General features: G+C 43.2%; 1 pseudogene; it reads left to right on the forward strand.

Annotated features, from left to right (window-relative positions):
* The window catches only part of LOC124019619, a 153,137-nt pseudogene extending 145,985 nt beyond the window's left edge, over positions 1 to 7,152 (forward strand).
* The last annotated feature ends 14,255 nt before the right edge of the window (positions 7,153 to 21,407 follow it).

Here is a 21,407-nt window from a genome sequence, read left to right on the forward strand (position 1 = left end):
GGTAAGGAGTTTGGGTAAGGAGTTTGGGTAAGGAGTTTGGGTAAGGAGTTTGGGTAAGGAGTTTGGGTAAGGAGTTTGGGTAAGGAGTTTGGGTAAGGAGTTTGGGTAAGGAGTTTTGGGTTAGGGTTAGCAGTTTGGGTAAGGAGTTTGGGTAAGGAGTTTGGGTAAGGAGTTTGGGTAAGGAGTTTGGGTTAGGAGTTTGGGTAAGGAGTTTGGGTTAGGAGTTTGGGTAAGGAGTTTGGGTAAGGAGTTTGGGTAAGGAGTTTGGGTAAGGAGTTTGGGTTAGGAGTTTGGGTTAGGAGTTTGGGTTAGGAGTTTGGGTTAGGAGTTTGGGTAAGGAGTTTTAGGAGTTTGGGTAAGGAGTTTGGGTAAGGAGTTTGGGTAAGGAGTTTGGGTAGGAGTTTTAGGAGTTTGGGTAGGAGTTTGGGTAAGGAGTTTGGGTAAGGAGTTTGGGTAAGGAGTTTGGGTAAGGAGTTTGGGTAAGGAGTTTGGGTAAGGAGTTTGGGTAAGGAGTTTGGGTAAGGAGTTTGGGTAGGAGTTTGGGTAAGGAGTTTGGGTAAGGAGTTTGGGTAAGGAGTTTGGGTAAGGAGTTTGGGTAAGGAGTTTGGGTAAGGAGTTTGGGTAGGAGTTTGGGTAAGGAGTTTGGGTAAGGAGTTTGGGTAAGGAGTTTGGGTAAGGAGTTTGGGTAAGGAGTTTGGGTAGGAGTTTGGGTAAGGAGTTTGGGTAAGGAGTTTGGGTAAGGAGTTTGGGTAAGGAGTTAGGGTTAGGAGTTTGGGTAAGGAGTTAGGGCTTGGGTAAGGAGTTTGGGTAAGGAGTTTGGGTTAGGGGTTAGGGTTAGGAGTTAGGGCTTGGGTAGGAGTTTGGGTAAGGAGTTTGGGTAAGGAGTTTGGGTTAGGAGTTTGGGTAGGAGTTTGGGTAAGGAGTTTGGGTAAGGAGTTTGGGTAAGGAGTTTGGGTAAGGAGTTTGGGTAAGGAGTTTGGGTAAGGAGTTTGGGTAAGGAGTTTGGGTAAGGAGTTTTAGGAGTTTGGGTAAGGAGTTAGGGTTAGGAGTTTGGGTAGGAGTTTTGGGTAAGGAGTTTGGGTAGGAGTTTGGGTAAGGAGTTTGGGTAGGAGTTTGGGTAAGGAGTTTGGGTAAGGAGTTTGGGTAGGAGTTTGGGTAAGGAGTTTGGGTAAGGAGTTAGGGCTTGGGTAAGGAGTTTGGGTAAGGAGTTTGGGTTAGGAGTTTGGGTAAGGAGTTTGGGTAGGAGTTTGGGTAAGGAGTTTGGGTAAGGAGTTTGGGTTAGGAGTTTGGGTAGGAGTTTGGGTAAGGAGTTTGGGTTAGGAGTTTGGGTTAGGAGTTTGGGTTAGGAGTTTTAGGAGTTTTAGGGTTTGGGTTAGGAGTTTTAGAATTAGGAGTTTAGGGTTAGGGTAAGGAGTTAGGGTTAGGAGTTAGGGTTAGGAGTTAGGGTTAGGAGTTAGGGTTAGGAGTTAGGGTTAGGAGTTAGGGTTTGGGTAAGGAGTTTGGGTAAGGAGTTTGGGTAAGGAGTTTGGGTAAGGAGTTTGGGTAAGGAGTTTGGGTTTGGGTTAGGAGTTGAATTAGGGTTAGGGTTAGGAGTTAGGGTTAGGGTTAGGGTTAGGAGTTAGGGTTAGGAGTTAGGGTTAGGAGTTAGGGTTAGGAGTTAGGGCTTGGGTAGGAGTTTGGGTAAGGAGTTTGGGTAAGGAGTTTGGGTAAGGAGTTTGGGTAAGGAGTTAGGGTTAGGAGTTAGGGTTAGGAGTTTGGGTAAGGAGTTTGGGTTAGGAGTTTGGGTAAGGAGTTTGGGTAAGGAGTTAGGGTTAGGAGTTTGGGTAAGGAGTTTGGGTTAGGAGTTTGGGTAAGGAGTTTGGGTAAGGAGTTTGGGTAAGGAGTTTGGGTAAGGAGTTTGGGTAAGGAGTTTGGGTAAGGAGTTTGGGTTAGGAGTTTGGGTTAGGAGTTTGGGTTAGGAGTTTGGGTTAGGAGTTTGGGTTAGGAGTTTGGGTTAGGAGTTTGGGTTAGGAGTTTGGGTTAGGAGTTAGGGTTAGGGTTAGGAGTTTGGGTTAGGAGTTTGGGTTAGGAGTTTTGGGTAAGGAGTTTGGGTAAGGAGTTTGGGTAAGGAGTTTGGGTAAGGAGTTTGGGTAAGGAGTTAGGGTTAGGAGTTTGGGTTTGGGTTAGGAGTTAGAATTAGGGTTAGGGTTAGGGTTAGGGTTAGTTAGGGTTAGGGTTAGGGTTAGGAGTTAGAATTAGGGTTAGGGTTAGGGTTAGGAGTTAGAGTTAGGGTTAGGGTTAGGGTTTGGGTTAGGATTTAGAATTAGGGTTAGGAGTTAGGGTTTGGGTTAGGGTTAGGAGTTAGGGTTAGGGGTTGGGTTAGGTTTAGGGTTAGGAGTTATAGGATTAGGGTTAGGAGTTTGGGTTAGGGTTAGGGTTAGGGTTTGGGTTAGGAGTTAGGGTTAGGAGTTATAGGATTTAGGTTAGGGTTAGGGTTAGGGTTTGGGTTAGGAGTTAGGGTTAGGAGTTATAGGATTTAGGGTTAGGGTTAGGGTTTGGGTTAGGGTTTGGGTTAGGGTTAGGGTTTGGGGTTAGGAGTTTGGGTAAGGAGTTATAGGATTTAGGTTAGGGTTAGGGTTAGGGTTTGGGTTAGGAGTTAGGGTTAGGAGTTATAGGATTTAGGTTAGGGTTAGGGTTTGGGTTAGGAGTTAGGGTTAGGAGTTATAGGATTTAGGTTAGGGTTAGGGGTTGGGTTAGGTTTAGGGTTAGGAGTTTTAGGGTTAGGAGTTTGGGTTAGGGTTAGGGTTTGGGTTAGGAGTTTGTGTAAGGAGTTATAGGATTTAGGTTAGGGTTAGGGTTAGGGTTAGGAGTTTGGGTAAGGAGTTATAGGATTTAGGTTAGGGTTAGGGTTAGGGTTTGGGTTAGGAGTTAGGGTTAGGAGTTATAGGATTTAGGTTAGGGTTAGGGTTAGGGTTTGGGTTAGGAGTTAGGGTTAGGAGTTATAGGATTTTAGGTTAGGGTTAGGGTTAGGAGTTTGGGTAAGGAGTTATAGGATTTAGGTTAGGGTTAGGGTTAGGGTTTGGGTTAGGAGTTAGGGTTAGGAGTTATAGGATTTAGGTTAGGGTTAGGGTTTGGGTTAGGAGTTAGGGTTAGGAGTTATAGGATTTAGGTTAGGGTTTGGGTTTGGGTTAGGGTTTGGGTTAGGGTTAGGAGTTATAGGATTTAGGTTTAGGTTAACTTTGTTGTTTGTCACAATTGTAGAACAACTTGATTCTTCTTCTAGTAATGGTAGTTGTCATTGTAGTATTTCCCCTGTATAACGACCTCCAACCCCCCCACAGGAAACCCCATCACAGCGGTGTACGCCATCCCAGCCTCGCGGTCGGGTTACTCTGAGTACTTTGCCTCCACGCCTCCGTCCTCCTACCACAGCCCATCCTGGATGTCCTACCCCCCCGAGCCTGAGGACGTGCCCCCCCAGTGGGCTGACTCTGTAAGAACCCCCCTACTCTCCACACTCACCACGTAGGTAGAAGTAGCTACCCACTGTAAGAATAGGTCAAAGATAAATACACAACGCAGAGACAGAGGATGAGAGGTCAAAAGGACCAGAAGTCAATAGAGTAATAATGATGAAGGGAAATAGTGTTTTTTATGTTATAGGGAATTATTGCTCAATGGTTCGGAGACATGGGAGGAATATGTCTTCTGAAATAGGATACTTGTTATTTGGCCATTGGCTAGTTTTATTGCAAGGAATTCTAATTGGTCAACCACAGGCTAGGGCTGGGTTATAAAACTACATGCTGTCCCTTTGTTCTGGGGAGAGAACCACTGGAGAGAATCACTGAGGACAGGGGAGAATGACCATCTACCTCTCAGCATAACATCTATGATTTGGCCTCTTTGAATAAACCTATTTTCCTCCCCCTGATTTGCTTTGGGGTTTGTGTTATTGAAGAGTAACATAAATTGCTAACACCACTGATCCTGGAACAGATACGTTACCTTATGGTAAAGTTAGGATGGGGGTGGGATATTCTGATCCTAAATCTGTACTTAAGGGTATGTTCTACCTCGAGCCACAACAAGGGAAAGCCCAATCCTGCCCCAGGTCTTAGAGTTGTTATGTAAACTAATGGAAAGTTACAGAGCTCAATGTGTTTCCTGGATGTTTATAAGACACCAAAATGTGACTCATCAATGAATATGAAGACATTTTCATGACAGCCTCTGCAGAGAGCCTTATCGGCGATTGACAGTACGCTCATTCCTCATCTACCACTAAGCAAAATGTGGTTCCTAATTTTCTATTGTACAATACTCTCTGTCTCTCTCTCTGTCTGTTAAACATGAAACGGGTTCCATTTCCCCCTCTGTCAGATCTGTTATTGACCATGTGACCTCCCCTCTCCTCACTGGCCTTTCCTCCTCTGCCAGATCTGTTATTGACCATGTGACCTCCCCTCTCCTCACTGGTCTTTCCTCCTCTGTCAGATCTGTTCATTGACCTCCCCTCTCCTCATCAGATCTGTTATTGATCATGTGACCTCCCCTCTCCTCACTGGCCTTTCCCCCTCCAGATCTGTTATTGACCATGTGACCTCCCCTCTCCTCACTGGCCTTTCCCCCTCTGTCAGATCTGTTATTGACCATATGACCTCCCCTCTCCTCACTGGCCTTTCCTCCTCTGTCAGATCTGTTATTGATCATGTGACCTCCCCTCTCCTCACTGGCCTTTCCTCCTCTGTCAGATCTGTTATTGACCATGTGACCTCCCCTCTCCTCACTGGCCTTTCCCCCTCTGTCAGATCTGTTATTGACCATATGACCTCCCCTCTCCTCACTGGCCTTTCCTCCTCTGTCAGATCTGTTATTGATCATGTGACCTCCCCTCTCCTCACTGGTCTTTCCTCTTCTGTATGGAATGTTCTTTGTATCCCTGTTTGTCTGCCTGTTTCAACCAGATGTCTTCACGCAGTGTCTTTTTGCAGAACCAGTGTCATATAGAAACCATTTGCTGAACTGAATGTATGGCTGGCGTTGAGTGGACACAGCCAAATACCGGGGTAGTTGAGCACATTTCCTAAATGAACACCTCTTTTCTTTTTTCTTTTGGGTATTTCAATGATTAGTTTTGTGTAGAGTCAGACACATCTCATGCCCACATTCTAAACTAACCCATAAGTGGAGTTCAAATGCTTTTGGTTTGAATCGAAAGTCCATTTTTAAAAGTCACAGATATTTTAATCGCCGTTTTAATTTTTACTTCTTAATTTAATTTATCGTGTGAGTTTCGTCCAAGTGTGCTTGTGTATATTTTCCCTTGTTTTCAGCCATTTGAATATATGTGTAATACATGTGGAAGAGAGACAATGTTCACCCAGCAAACTGATCCAATAAGGATAATATGTTTTTGAATTTGAAAAATAAAAATAAAAACAAAGCATCGGCTGTATTTCCTATCATTTAGGTGGGTATCAAACCCTGTGTGGTAGTTTTGGTGACGCCTGGCCTACCCTCTCTTCCAGGTGGCTCTCCCGGGGTACGTGGAGGCCTTCCCTCATCCCCGCTACCCTCAAGGCAGCTCCCCCAGACTCCCCCTACACTACGGCCAGGCCATGGAGCCACCCCCCACCCCGACCACCGCCGCGTCCCAGCAGAGCCTGCCCGATACGGGGGAGCAGAGAGACAGAGTCCCCCTCAGCAGTCTCTCCACATCTGCCCTGGTCCAGGCCATCCGCCAGGAGGTGGCAAAGCTGGCCAAGAAGCAGACAGACATGTTTGAGTTCCAGGTGTAATCACTCCCTCTATTGGCCGGGAGGTGGAATTGCAGCACTCTCTTTTCTGAACATGCTGTAAAACTAGAGACAAAACAAACTCTCAAACACAACTTTTTTGACATTTGTATATTAAGACTGATAAAAGCCTCTTTCTTTCTATTTCTCTCTCTCCCCCACCTCTCTCAAAGTGGGAAAATCCCACGTTTCTCTGATGTGTTTCATCACCATGCTGTTATTTTGGAGTTACTGAAGAGTGAAAGTGTTCTATCTCAAACTGTCAGTCATCTCTTCTTAACGATGTCTCTATAGTTACATTACCTGTTCCTTTACATTGTACATATGTCATCCCCACATCTAAAGACCTGGAATAATGAAAGATGAGTGTTTCACTAACCAGGACAGTAACCTTAGCAACCCACAGAGGAGAATGTCATGACATCAATAGAACAATTGATGAGGCAGAGAGAGTCGTCACATGTTCATGCACAAAGGTCCAACCACTTCAGAACATCAGAATGAAGTGATAACGAGCCAAGGGTTTTAGGAGGATATATTGGCACGGTTGTTGTTCGGCCTGAGACGAAGTCGATGGCAGGCAGACCGTGGCACTAAATCCTCCAAACACCGGTTTCGAGGGCATCACTTTTATACAATGTGTTACCAACATATTCAAATAACGATTGACATATTTTCATTATTATAATTTGTAAAAATTAATTTATTCCTTCTACAAGATATAGTCCCGACACAAATCTAGCCAGCTTGTCGTTCGTTCTATCAGTTCGGTTGCTACAGTAGAGAAGCGACACAGAGTCGTTCAGTCTTTTTGTTCTGTATTTATGGATGCGACCCAGTCATTTGTTCTAAATGTTCCGTTTCCATGCTGGCTGGCAACGTTCTTATCCCTTTCTTTCCTGTTAGCCAACTAAGGCTAACTTACAGCTAGAATAACAGCAGTAGTTGCATTTGTTTTAGCTGTTTTCTAGAGATATTTATTTGGATAAATCCATAACAATGGGCTAATGAGGCTCGATTTGTCCTGGCATACAAAATGTGCTCACTTGTCAGGACACTGTTGTTCAGAGAGGCTAACCAACAACACAGCTAACACAATCACTTCAAACTGAAGATGGAAAGACTGCAAACTAGCTGCACTTCGTTTCATTTGACCTTTTTTCAATTTACATTTCTTTGTATTTATCCATAAAAACGATACCAGCTGATTCATGATTTTGACTTGTTGAGAAACACTGTCTGTCTTGTCCCGACTCCCGACATGTTCATTACTATGGGACAGCTGGACGTTGAATTTGAATATTGAAACAATGTTGCAAATGTTGGAGAGACAGACAGCAAGGTTTATACAAATCTCCACTGTTGCAAACTAAATGTTAGTCTAAAGGAAATGTGAGATAATGTCTAGATGCTTTTTATAGTGGAGATTAAGTTTATAAATTGCTTGGCTGGGATGATGAGACAGTGGATTGCGCAGTCATATGGAACAGAGTAAATAGACATTTTAACATCATAGATTTAGCGGGGATACCTTGTGGAATAGACACTGGCTGGAATGCGTTTTTAACCAATCAGCATTCAGGATTAGACCCACCCGTTGTATAATGTGTATATATAAGCATGTAAAGGGATGCCATGTATCTTAGCTCTTTTTATAGAACATGTCCATTTCAACTAAAAGAGAGACTTCTGTTCTGTTGTCATCTCCAATGGCCCTGAGTATTCCATCCTCTGACTGAGAGGGGATTTAGCTTATGTTCTTCAATGACAATTGAGAACTGAGTCAGATTCCCTTTTCCTGTGCTCAGCCATGTCTTCTAAGTATCATTTCAAGCAGTTTGAAAACAACATGACCACAAATTAGGCACAATTGAAGTCAGTAGATTTAAAGAAGGGTGTTGATTTTCTCCTATGAAAAGGAGGTGCTGGTATTGTATATGAATGGAAATGAACAGTGAGTTGAGATCTGACACCATGTTTGGAAGACACACCTGTCAGAACACATGTGCCTCATAAACTGTGATTATTGTGTCGACAAACACTTGAATCTGAAGGATGCCAACAACAATTTCACTTGTTTCTTGACGATGCCTCCAAACTGCCTTTCACAACATGAACATGATCAGAAATCCAGTACTGTAGCCCTTTTCTTGGACACTGTAAAGTTGGACTGGGTTTAACACAACTGTAAATGTAATGGACAGGAAGGTGAAAAGGTTAGGGCAGCTCTCAGTCCTGGAGTTTGGTCCTCTACATGGAGTCTGGCTTTCATTCTCTCGTTCCCAGTGAGGGAACACACCTTGTCTGAAGGTCCTTGTCTGTACAGTATTCATACAGTGGCCCTTGGTATTCTAATGGGTGGACATGACATGCATGAGTCTACACATGGAAACCAAGGCTGAGATGAGCCTGGTTTGATTATCTTTGATAAGAGGAACAAGTGAGAGGGGGAAGAGTGTAATCGTTTTGGTCACAGTAAACCAAAGGATGGGTGGAAGAGCATATCAACTCACACATCATCGGTGGTATTGCAACACAAAAATAAACTGTTCAAATGAATTGTCCCAAAAATGTCACATATTTTCTCCTTCTGTGTTTATCATAACGACAAATTATTGCATTATTTCAGATGTAGGTCATAGTTTTTCACCCTGATTTCCTTTTTTACTGACCCCCTGTACAGTAGAGTTTCTGTTTTCAGATGCACCCTGGGAGATTGTGTTTTCCAGCCCGTCCTGTGTGTCTGAGTGTAAATAGGAGAGGAATACTCTCTCTTACTGTAACTCCAGACCAGAACTCTGTTGCTTTTCTGTTTCCAGCATCTCTTTTGCTGATGGACTGACAACACTCATGGTTGAGGATGGACGGTTATGTTACAATGTAGCTACTGTATTGTAAAGTGAAACCCTTTCTGTCTGTTCTGTAGATGCTGACTAGTTTTGTGATGAAATGAACACTTTTCACATTTGAATGCTGATACATCAGTCTGCAGAGAGAAACAGGATGGCAGATTATGTGATCTGAATCTTTGCAGATTAACTCAATAAAAGGGATGACAGATTGGCTGTTTGATGAAGAATGTGGTTTGTGACTTTAATATATGATTTATTTATGAACATAAATAGTTGTTAGTTAAGGTCATTCTGATGAGATACAATCATTATAGTTTTTTCCCTGATTTGAATCCTTCTCTTCTCAGTTGTTGAATGACGGATGTATGAAGGTTGCTTAGGAAGTAATCTATAATGGGAGGGAAAGAGAATCAATCAATTTATAAAAGTGTTGGCACTAATTGTCCAAAGAGGTCTAACATTGTAATAGACAACAGCATCAGACGCCCCAAACTGTCTGTCTGTCACATAGACCTACTAGGTCTACAATACGAAACAGCGCGTTTGAAGTCAGATTGTCATATGAAAAAAATAGCACTGTATTTTACATCTCCCGTGATCTAAAGGCTCTCCCATCTGCTCTCCCAACTCCAACTCCATCATCAGGATAGCCAGCTCGTTGACTTCGTCCATGTCGCTCCTCCTGGCCACATGGATACCGGTCGGAGGACTAAACACCTCCAGAGGTTGGTAGTTGTTCACCAGTAGGATGCCCGTGTCAGGCCACCGCTCTGTGTCTCTAACAGCCTGCTGCTGCTTCTGCTGCGCATTGCAATGATTATGGTCCTGCAAAATGGAGGTCCAAATATCCCCGCATGCGTTGGACTGGTCATAGAGAGACGGGAAGAATCTGGATTTGTTGGCATTCATCTTGTTTTCACTTTTCAGTAGGTCATGAATTCAGGTTTGTTTGGATTTGAAAGGTGAATGATGCACCTGGTGATTCTGGAACCATTACCCCAAGTTCTTCATGTTCTAAACCTTTTGTTGCATTGTCATTTGTGCAGTAGGCTAAACCAGTAGGCTAAACCAGTAGGCTAAACCAGTAGGCTAAACCAGTAGGCTAAGCCAGTAGGCTAAACCAGTAGGCTAAGCCAGTAGGCTAAGCCAGTAGGCTAAGCCAGTAGGCTAAACCAGCTAAACCAGTAGGCTAAACCAGTAGGCTAAGCCAGTAGGCTAAACCAGTAGGCTAAACCAGTAGGCTAAGCCAGTAGGCTAAACCAGTAGGCTAAACCAGTAGGCTAAGCCAGTAGGCTAAACCAGTAGGCTAAGCCAGTAGGCTAAACCAGTAGGCTAAACCAGTAGGCTAAGCCAGTAGGCTAAACCAGTAGGCTAAACCAGTAGGCTAAACCAGTAGGCTAAACCAGTAGGCTAAACCAGTAGGCTAAGCCAGTAGGCTAAACCAGTAGGCTAAACCAGTAGGCTAAAGCCAGTAGGCTAAGCCAGTAGGCTAAACCAGTAGGCTAAACCAGTAGGGCCAGTAAACCAGTAGGCTAAACCAGTAGGCTAAGCCAGTAGGCTAAACCAGTAGGCTAAGCCAGTAGGCTAAACCAGTAGGCTAAGCCAGTAGGCTAAACCAGTAGGCTAAACCAGTAGGCTAAACCAGTAGGCTAAACCAGTAGGCTAAACCAGTAGGCTAAGCCAGTAGGCTAAACCAGTAGGCTAAACCAGTAGGCTAAGCCAGTAGGCTAAACCAGTAGGCTAAACCAGTAGGCTAAGCCAGTAGGCTAAGCCAGTAGGCTAAGCCAGTAGGCTAAACCAGTAGGCTAAACCAGTAGGCTAAACCAGTAGGCTAAACCAGTAGGCTAAACCAGTAGGCTAAACCAGCTAGGCTAAGCCAGTAGGCTAAACCAGTAGGCTAAGCCAGTAGGCTAAACCAGTAGGCTAAGCCAGTAGGCTAAACCAGTAGGCTAAGCCAGTAGGCTAAACCAGTAGGCTAAGGCTAAACCAGTAGGCTAAACCAGTAGGCTAAACCAGTAGGCTAAAAAGGCTAAGCCAGTAGGCTAAGCCAGTAGGCTAAGCCAGTAGGCTAAACCAGTAGGCTAAACCAGTAGGCTAAACCAGTAGGCTAAACCAGTAGGCTAAACCAGTAGGCTAAACCAGTAGGCTAAACCAGTAGGCTAAACCAGTAGGCTAAGCCAGTAGGCTAAACCAGTAGGCTAAACCAGTAGGCTAAACCAGTAGGCTAAGCCAGTAAGCCAGTAGGCTAAACCAGTAGGCTAAACCAGTAGGCTAAACCAGTAGGCTAAACCTAATGCTAAAAGGAAACATTTAATCAATACATTAATTCACCCTATTGCAGGAGAACTTTCCTTCAAAATAAAATAAAAAGGCTTCTGGAGTTTGTACATTTCAGACTTGATAATCCCTTATGAAAAATGTATCAACCCCTACACAAATGTAAATGTATTATAATCCACATAATAATTAACATTTCCTGTTGGCGCATAAGAATCCCTGAAAATATTATATAATGAGCACATCAAGTGTAAGTTCCTTATAATAAAGTTGGATTCTATTGTATGTGTCCTTTCTAATCCACTATCAGGTGTTGTTGTCACTAAATTGATCTGTCAATGGCAACATGTAGTGTCAAAGGTGATCAAGGTGTCTTTTGCAAGGCAGCTCTGTATCTCACAATGACACAACAATTAAACTAAATGGCAGGATAGTAGCATAGAAATACACCAAAGACAAAATAAATAGACAAAATACAATCATGAAAAACAACCATTGGACAAGTTCAGGTAGTACCTCCCGTTTGGAAGTGCTTCAATCTGTTTTGTGTCTAATGAACATTTATGTCCCTGTTGTAAAGAGGTTAGGTACACACTCGTTAAAGTTGTCTTAGTCTTGTAACAACAAGTTTTACTGACAGCATTGGTTTCAGATGAAGTTATTGAAATAATAGTATACATTTATAAAGTATTCAAAACTTTATTGGTATGTAAACACATGACATTAACACGTTCAAATGACTGAGGATCAGCGTCAACAACCCAGGAGGCCAAAGATATCATGTCACAATATTACTGTTGTAAAACACAGACATTCTTTGGAATTACACAGAATGGAATTTCACATAACAATAAAAGAAGGTTCCTTTGAATCACTAATCAATTTGACTGTAGAATTGTTGGTTTAGATTCAAATGAACTGTGCAGTTCCAGCGAACCAGACCTGGCTGACTGGCCTTGTCACGTACATGAAAGATAAATGCAGCCACCCACACACACCATGTCATTAAACAGTAGGTCATGAATTCAGATGTGTTTGATGTGAAAGGTGAATGAACCTGGTGGTTCTGGAAACTTAGGATCTTTTTGTTAAGGCAAATATAGGTGTTATATCTAAACGTTAGCCTACAATTGGCCCAAAAACTCCCTTCAAAATGGATTGTATTGTTGCCAACTTGGTTCTCTCTCTCTTCTGGTCACAAGGATTGTAGTCTACACAGGCCATCTCCTGAAAGATGTGTTTGATATGGCTTTTGGCCGCCTTTCCTTCCAGTTCTCTGCTGCCAATGACTGGAACGAATTGCAAAAATCACTGAAGCTAGAGAAACATGTCTCCCTCTCTAACTTTAAGCATCAGCTGTCAGATCAGCTTACCGATAACTGTACCTGTACACAGCCCATCTCTAAATAGCCCATCCAACTACCTCATTCCCATATTGTTATTTATTCTCTTGCTCTTTTGCACCCCAGTATCTCTACTTGCACATAAACATCTGCACATTTATCACTCCAGTGTTAATGCCAAATTGTAATTATTTCGCCTCTATGGCCTGTTTATAGTCTTACCTCCCTCATTTTCTACATTTGCACATACTGTAGATAGATTTTTCTATTGTGTTATTGACTGTACGTTTGTTAAATTGTAACTCTGTGTTGATGTTTGTGTCACAGTGCTTTGCTTCATCTTGGCCAGGTCGCAATTGTAAATGAGAACTTGATCTCAACTGGCCTACCTGGTTAAATAAAGGTGAAATAAAAAATAAAATAAACAAATATGGAACCAAAGAAAGTATGATATTGATTTTTGCATTCAAAAGTATAAAACCGTATTGTACTGGATCATATGAATGATCAGTAGGCATAGTAGATAACAGAAAGACTAAATCCAAAGCATATGAAACAATGTATTTATTTAAAGATTTGTTTTACCCCTTTAATGTGTAATAATATAAAGAATTGTACAGTAAGTTTAGTGTCCGGGGGTGTTGGAGTGAAGTAATGGACAACTCTACTTCCAGCTTATACATAATATAAACATTTTACATTAGTTATCTTTTTGTCCCACCATTACGCTACTCAAAACTCCTCCCATCTGTCTCTGAAGACCATCACGTTTCTATTTGCCATATATTTTGCAACTGTGCTGTGAGGTTTTAAGAAGGTTATGAACCTTTCTATTCTCATAGTTTCTACAGATTGTACATTAAAGTTACACATTTTGCTAAAAGTATGTATTATTATATTATTGATTGATTGATTGACTATGACTTTTAAATCACCCAGCAGTGCTATTTGCAGAGTTAGCTCCAGCTAAATGTTGCAAACCTTCAGCAATTCCTGAACTTGTGACCAAAAACAAGCTACATATGGGCAGTACCAAAAATAAGTTATATAATGATTGTCTCTACGCAGCAAATTCTGCAGAGCTGGGATGGTTGTATTCCCCATATATATAACACTCTACTGTTTGCAATAATTTTGTATAATCATTTAAATTGAAAAACTCAAAGTTTTTAATCCAGCGTTATTTTATGTATCAGTTCATAAACCATGTTCCATGGAATCGGTACACCCCAGCCAACTTTTTTAGATGAGACAAAATACATAATGTTATCCAATGTTTGATTGCAAACGTATCTGGTTCGGATCCTGGCAAATAAATAAACGTGTTTGTTCAGGATTGCTCCTTTAACAAAGGACAAATATGACGAAACATGTCTTTGAAAATGAACACTTACAGGAAATGCCCTCACTATCTTTCATTACTCAATATTTGAGATTAAGATAAAGTTGCAAGGAGATCCGACACAAGCTCTACAAACGTGCACATGAGTCTCTGATGTACAGACACACGCACACACACACACACACACACACACACACACACACACACACACACACACACACACACACACACACACACACACACACACACACACACACACACACACACACACACACACACACACACACACACACACACACACACTATTTTTCACAATTCGTTTACTCACACTTGTTCATTCACACACTGTGTTTTACCTAAAATGACCTATGATTTCTTACCTACCAACTTAATTCAGTTCCTCAACTTAAGCCGGTCTTTATCCTATAGGTTTTATCACGGTATGACAGGACTACTGCCTAATCGGGTCAGCCTGTCTTCATACCCCATTCACCCATCCAATGCAGACCTCTGTTGCTTTTATTTAGTTTTATTTAATTTAATTTAATTTTTGTATTTTTTTCTCAGAGCTGTATTATGGCGTGACCTGCTCATTTAGAGACCCCTGTTCAGACAGAAGGAGCGTTCTATCCGCAGGATTTGTTTTGCAGTTTAACCCTGGGGTCACCAGGGTGAATGTATCCGACAACCATGAGCAGGATTTCAGCCTACAGCAGCGTGGTTTCTCCGTGTTGAATGTTAACCTCAACGAGGGAACATCCGGTCGGCCAGTGTTTGTCTGGCTCAAGAAAGATGGATCTCTCCCTATCAAGGCCTTGACCGTTACATCCAACCCCAAGGCAGATGTTCCTTATGAGGAGGCTGGCTTGGTCTTTATTGAAAGAAGCATGAATTCTGGCAACAACGGTGCGCCCCTCTTCCTCTGGTATGGCAAGTAAAAACCTGAGGTGGAGAGGCAGTCAGGGTAAAATGTGCCAGATGCTTTTGCATGGCAATTTCTCTGTCTATTTTCTGTTTCATTTTGTATTATCTTTCTGAAAAAAATGTGTAATTACATTAAACTGACTGTTAGCTTTTATGTCATCAAGTCACTGTCATAGATCATTTAGACATTTTTTAAAGTTGACTTTAATGTTCTTTCCAATGAGTTCACAGTTGAATTATGGTATTCAATTTGAGTATTGTCACAGCCGTCAAAGGAAGTGGACATGAGCGTACATATTCCTTTATTTAGGTGACGCCAACAAAAACAATAAACAACAAAAGACGACATGACAAGCCACTTAAGTGCTATGTGCCACAAACAAAGTTAACTTCCCACACAGAAAGGAGGGAAAAGGGCTACCTAAGTATGGTTCCCAATCAGAGACAACAATAGACAGCTGTCCCTGATTGAGAACCATACCAGGCCAAAACAAAGAAATACCAAAACATAGAAAATAGAACATAGAATGCCCACCCAAATCACACCCTGACCAAACCAAAATAGAGACATAAAAAGCTCTCTAAGGTCAGGGCGTGACAAGTATTACATTTTAGCAGCAGATTTATATTTTTTCTGACTATTTCAACGGCTTATAAGGTATTATATCTCATTGTGTCAAATGTGATTTAGAAAAACTTTATACAGTAATAGAAATAAAGTCAAATGATGAATGATTTCTGTGTAACACTGAGAATCCCAGTCTGTTCATCAATAATGGGGTGGCAGGGTAGCCTAGTGGTTAGAGCGTTGGGCTAGTAACCGAAAGGTCGCAAGTTCGAATCCCCAAGCTGACAAGGTACAAATCTGTCGTTCTGCCCCTGAACAGGCAGTTAACCCACTAGGCCGTCATTGAAAATAAGAATTTGTTCTTAACTGACTTGCCTAGTAAAATAAAGGTAAAATAAAATAAAAATGAAAGCTTTACAAATCTGAATGTTGGACCTTTTTAAATAACTGCCCAGTCAAAATCTCACTTTTAAAAGTTCATTTTCTATTAACTCATGTCCAAATAATGTTGTTGACTCGTCTTATACTCATATTTGTGGCCAAAGAGAGGGTTTTGAAGACGGTGGGTGTCAGAGGTCACAAGAGTGGAAGGTCATGGGACGGTGTATTAAGGGGTAGGGTGTGCCCCTAGACACTGATCTTGGGTCAGTTTTGCACTTACGATTGGGGAAGGGGAAGCTGATCCTAGATCTGTAGCTAGGGGAAACTTCACAACTTCAGCAAAATGACCCCCTCTATCAGGAGGATGGTGGGGTCATATGCTGGTTGGAGTGGGATACAGGGGTGCAGGGAATGGTGGTTAGAAGCACTTCCTGTGGACGATGGAAGCTCTAGCCTCCTTGTATTCATCCTTACTGATCCACATTCGCTGGAAGGTGGACAGGGAGGAAAAGATTGATCCACCGACCCAGACTGAGCACTTATTCTCAGGGGGGTCAATCATCTACACGAGGGGGAGGTTTAGAGAGCAGAGTTCCATATGTATGAAAGTTCTCTCTATTTTACATGTCCTTTCTTCAGTTTCATTCTTTCATGTAGTTTTGTAATCATAAGAAATAGCTCAAATGTCATAACCCCCTAATGTAAAGAAATGGTGGTGGATCAGTTATGTTTTGGGGCTATTCTGCTTCCACTGGTTTTGTGCTCTGGGCAATTCCATTGTTCCTTCTCAAGCCAAACAAATGTTAAGGAGTTGGCATGATGGCACAGACCGTCACTCAGGCTACATATTTCCTAGTGCAGAGAGGTAATAAACACACTTGTTATTAGTATGACATTCTCTCACTACCTCCTATGCTAAATATGAAACTGCTAGTAGGTTTTTCTGACCATGCAACTTGACCAGGACAAAGTTTAGGTTCCAGTTATATCCTATTACTAGGGCCCAGATAGATCTTATTACTAGGGTCCAGTTAGATCCTATTACTAGGGTCCAGTTATATCCTATTACTAGGGTCCAGTTAGATCCTATTACTAGGGTCCAGATAGATCCTATTACTAGGGTCCAGATAGATCTTATTACTAGGGTCCAGATAGATCCTATTACTAGAGGCCAGTTAGATCCTATTACTAGGGGCCAGTTAGATCCTATTACTAGGGGCCAGTTAGATCCTATTACTAGGGTCCAGTAGATCCTATTACTAGGGTCCAGTAGATCCTATTACTAGGGTCCAGTAGATCCTATTACTAGGGTCCAGTAGATCCTATTACTAGGGTCCAGTAAGATCCTATTACTAGGGTCCAGTTAGATCTTATTACTAGGGTCCAGATAGATCCTATTACTAGAGGCCAGTTAGATCCTATTACTAGGGCCCAGTTAGATCCTATTACTAGTGTTGATAAAAGGATATGTAGAAGGGTGAGCCGGTCAAGGATCGATTCAGACAAGGTGGTAAAATTGTATGACAAGCGACAGTTTATTCAGAGTAAAGATATCTGGTACAGCGTAATTACGGCCCTTCCGTTAGCCCATGAGGAACCAGCAGACAAAGAGAATGCTAACCGTTAGCACACGCATTTTATACAGAACAGAAAGTAGGTTGATTCTAGAAGATCGGGTCTTAGGATTGGTTCAGGCTGGGGGTAGTCTTCTTGCATTGGCTCAGCTGGGCCATCCGTCACTCTAGAATCCCGCCGTCACACAATGTTCAGCTAAAGAGGAGATTAGGTGTGTGCGCTGTCCTCAGTCACACAATGTTTGTCTAGAAAGGAGATTAGGTGTGTGCGCTGTGTGAAAGCTATCCTGTATGGGACCTAACATGTTTCACTGTGAAAATACGTTGTCTCAGTTATAGCAATGTAATAGCAGTAAGCTGGTCATTTGCATAAGAAATAGCACTTCCTTACAAATCCCTCTCTTCACATCTCCCCAGAGACGTGACACAACCTAACTAGATCCAGACACAAAAAGAAAACTTTTCCCAGAAGGAAAAGTTTTGTGATTCCCTCTCTTCACATCTCCTAAGAGATGTGACATAGTCCAGATTTTTTTTTATTTTTTATTTCACCTTTATTTAACCAGGTAGGCTAGTTGAGAACAAGTTCTCATTTGCAACTGCGACCTGGCCAAGATAAAGCATAGCAGTGTGAACAGACAACACAGAGTTACACATGGAATAAACAATTAACAAGTCAATAACACAGTAGAAAAAAATGGGCAGTCTATATACAATGTGTGCAAAAGGCATGAGGAGGTAGGCGAATAATACAATTTTGCAGATTAACACTGGAGTGATAAATGATCAGATGGTCATGTACAGGTAGAGATATTGGTGTGCAAAAGAGCAGAAAAATAAATAAATAAAAACAGTATAAAAACAGTATGGGAATGAGGTAGGTGAAAATGGGTGGGCTATTTTCCTATAGACTATGTACAGCTGCAGCGATCGGTTAGCTGCTCGGATAGCTGATGTTTGAAGTTGGTGAGGGAGATAAAAGTCTCCAACTTCAGCGATTTTTGCAATTCGTTCCAGTCACAGGCAGCAGAGTACTGGAACGAAAGGCGGCCAAATGATGTGTTGGCTTTAGGGATGATCAGTGAGATACACCTGCTGGAGCGCGTGCTACGGATGGGTGTTGCCATCGTGACCAGTGAACTGAGATAAGGCGGAGCTTTACCTAGCATGGACTTGTAGATGACCTGGAGCCAGTGGGTCTGGCGACGAATATGTAGTGAGGGCCAGCCGACTAGAGCATACAAGTCGCAGTGGTGGGTGGTATAAGGTGCTTTAGTGACAAAACGGATGGCACTGTGATAGACTGCATCCAGTTTGCTGAGTAGAGTGTTGGAAGCCATTTTGTAGATGACATCGCCGAAGTCGAGGATCGGTAGGATAGTCAGTTTTACTAGGGCAAGCTTGGCAGCGTGAGTGAAGGAGGCTTTGTTGCGGAATAGAAAGCCGACTCTTGATTTGATTTTCGATTGGAGATGTTTGATGTGGGTCTGGAAGGAGAGTTTGAAGTCTAGCCAGACACCTAGGTACTTATAGATGTCAACATATTCAAGGTCGGAACCATCCAGGGTGGTGATGCTAGTCGGGCATGCGGGTGCAGGCAGCGATCGGTTGAAAAGCATGCATTTGGTTTTACTCGCGTTTAAGAGCAGTTGGAGGCCACGGAAGGAGTGCTGTATGGCATTGAAGCTCGTTTGGAGGTTAGATAGCACAGTGTCCAATGACGGGCCGAAAGTATATAGAATGGTGTCGTCTGCGTAGAGGTGGATCAGGGAATCGCCCGCAGCAAGAGCAACATCATTGATATACACAGAGAAAAGAGTCAGCCCGAGAATTGAACCCTGTGGCACCCCATAGAGACTGCCAGAGGACCGGACAGCATGCCCTCCGATTTGACACACTGAACTCTGTCTGCAAAGTAATTGGTGAACCAGGCAAGGCAGTCATCCGAAAAACCGAGGCTGTTGAGTCTGCCGATAAGAATATGGTGATTGACAGAGTCGAAAGCCTTGGCGAGGTCGATGAAGACGGCTGCACAGTACTGTCTTTTATCGATGGCGGTTATGATATCGTTTAGTACCTTGAGTGTGGCTGAGGTGCACCCGTGACCGGCTCAGAAACCAGATTGCACAGCGGAGAAGGTACGGTGGGATTCGAGATGGTCAGTGACCTGTTTGTTGACTTGGCTTTCGAAGACCTTAGATAGGCAGGGCAGGATGGATATAGGTCTGTAACAGTTTGGGTCCAGGGTGTCTCCCCCTTTGAAGAGGGGGATGACTGCGGCAGCTTTCCAATCCTTGGGGATCTCAGACGATATGAAAGAGAGGTTGAACAGGCTGGTAATAGGGGTTGCGACAATGGCGGCAGATAGTTTCAGAAATAGCGGGTCCAGATTGTCAAGCCCAGCTGATTTGTACGGGTCCAGGTTTTGCAGCTCTTTCAGAACATCTGCTATCTGGATTTGGGTAAAGGAGAACCTGGAGAGGCTTGGGTGAGGAGCTACGGGCGGGGGCGGAGTTGTTGGCCGAGGTTGGAGTAGCCAGGCGGAAGGCATGGCCAGCCGTTGAGAAGTGCTTATTGAAGTTTTCAATAATCATGGATTTATCGGTGGAGACCATGTTTCCTAGCCTCAGTGCAGTGGGCAGCTGGGAGGAGGTGCTCTTGTTCTCCATGGACTTCACAGTGTCCCAGAACTTTTTGGAGTTGGAGCTACAGGATGCAAACTTCTGCCTGAAGAAGCTGGCCTTAGCTTTCCTGACTGACTGCGTGTATTGGTTCCTGACTTCCCTGAACAGTTGCATATCACGGGGGCTATTCGATGCTATTGCAGTCCGCCACAGGATGTTTTTGTGCTGGTCGAGGGCAGTCAGGTCTGGAGTGAACCAAGGGCTGTATCTGTTCTTGGTTCTGCATTTTTTGAACGGAGCATGCTTATCTAAAATGGTGAGGAAGTTACTTTTAAAGAATGACCATGCATCCTCAACTGACGGGATGAGGTCAATGTCCTTCAAGGATACCCGGGCCAGGTCGATTAGAAAGGCCTGCTCACAGAAGTGTTTTAGGGAGCGTTTGACAGTGATGAGGGGTGGTCGTTTGACTGCGGCTCCGTGGCGGATACAGGCGATGAGGCAGTGATCGCTGAGATCCTGGTTGAAGACAGCAGAGGTATATTTGGAGGGCCAGTTGGTCAGGATGACGTCTATGAGGGTGCCCTTGTTTACAGAGTTAGGGTTGTACCTGGTGGGTTCCTTGATGATTTGAGTGAGATTGAGGGCATCTAGCTTAGATTGTAGGACTGCCGGGGTGTTAAGCATATCCCAGTTTAGGTCACCTAACAGAACGAACTCTGAAGCTAGATGGGGGGCGATCAATTCACAAATGGTGTCCAGGGCACAGCTGGGAGCTGAGGGGGGTCGGTAGCAGGCGGCAACATTGAGAGACTTGTTTCTGGAGAGAGTAATTTTCAAAATTAGTAGTTCAAACTGTTTGGGTATGGACCTGGAAAGTATGACATTACTTTGCAGGCTATCTCTGCAGTAGACTGCGACTCCGCCCCCTTTGGCAGTTCTATCTTGACGGAAGATGTTATAGTTGGGTATCGAAATCTCTGAATTTTTGGTGGCCTTCCTGAGCCAGGATTCAGACACGGCAAGGACATCAGGGTTAGCAGAGTGTGCTAAAGCAGTGAGTAAAACAAACTTAGGGAGGAGGCTTCTGATGTTGACATGCATGAAACCAAGACTTTTTCGATCACAGAAGTCAACAAATGAGGGTACCTGGGGACATGCGGGGCCTGGGTTTACCTCCACATCACCCGCGGAACAGAGAAGGAGTAGTATGAGGGTACGGCGTGGACCTCTATCAGACTGGCCTCGACCTGGTCGCGGGACAAAATGACAATTTATCCCCTCGGCGCCAGGTTTAATGAATAGTAATTAACTATCCCCTTACTGATCTCTATCTCACTGACCCCTATCGGAACTATCCAGGCCTCAAGTGATCTCTCATCAATTGAAAGCTATCAGACTGGCCTGACCGGGTCGCGGGACAAAATTACAATTTATCCCCTCGGCGCCAGATTTAATGAACAAAATTTAATTTATTCCCTTACTGATATCTCATCAATGATTTATATCACCCGGCCGTCACCGGTTTGTACCACATATGTTCACTTCACTGTTCTTTGACTCGTCAGCAAATTATAAATTTACACAAGAATTCATACTTACTCGGTAATACTGATAAAAATTTAGACAGACTATACGACAATATGCAAAGTTTGATTTAACAGATTTTGCTTACCTTGTTTATGGTGCACCTTTAGATCAGTTTCCCGAGTTGAGCAGAATTGTTGTCCTCCCCCGAATGTCTT

Source organism: Oncorhynchus gorbuscha, unplaced genomic scaffold (assembly GCF_021184085.1).
Source record: "Oncorhynchus gorbuscha isolate QuinsamMale2020 ecotype Even-year unplaced genomic scaffold, OgorEven_v1.0 Un_scaffold_643, whole genome shotgun sequence".
NCBI classification, from domain to species: domain Eukaryota; kingdom Metazoa; phylum Chordata; class Actinopteri; order Salmoniformes; family Salmonidae; genus Oncorhynchus; species Oncorhynchus gorbuscha.